Source organism: Penaeus monodon, chromosome 32 (assembly GCF_015228065.2).
Source record: "Penaeus monodon isolate SGIC_2016 chromosome 32, NSTDA_Pmon_1, whole genome shotgun sequence".
In the NCBI taxonomy this organism is placed as follows: domain Eukaryota; kingdom Metazoa; phylum Arthropoda; class Malacostraca; order Decapoda; family Penaeidae; genus Penaeus; species Penaeus monodon.
In genome coordinates, this window is record NC_051417.1 from 13,959,719 (window position 1) to 13,960,092 (window position 374).

A 374-nucleotide genomic window follows, 5' to 3' on the forward strand; every position below is an offset into this window, starting at 1 on the left:
GTAAAAGAAAGAAAGGTAGGCAGTCAGACGAACAGCCAGGTAAACTCTCACCGATGCACCACTGACGAGGTTCCAATAACGTCAGCCCGTTTTCACAATCGTTTCCCCAGCCGACGCAAGGCTTCTAAAAGGGCAGACGTAGCGAAATCACCGAATAACAACGAGGAAAACGACGAACGAATAAAATGGCCAGCCCTAAATCTCGCTTCGTTGGATTGATTCTCATTTAGGATCCCTTGAGGTCAATGTAGTTTGGATGTTGGAGAAAACGGCGGACTATTGTCAAGTTTAAGTGGATATATGAGTGTAAAACGGCCATACCCACCTGCAAGCAGGAGTTAAATTACATACACATACGTACATGTATTTTCAAT

The 374-nt window shown here is 44.4% G+C and overlaps 1 protein-coding gene across 3 annotated transcripts in view; it reads right to left on the reverse strand.

The window, feature by feature from the left end:
* Nucleotides 1-374, reverse strand: part of LOC119593515 (ABC transporter G family member 21-like) — a 27,760-nt gene that overhangs the window by 24,344 nt on the left and 3,042 nt on the right. The window lies entirely within an intron of this gene.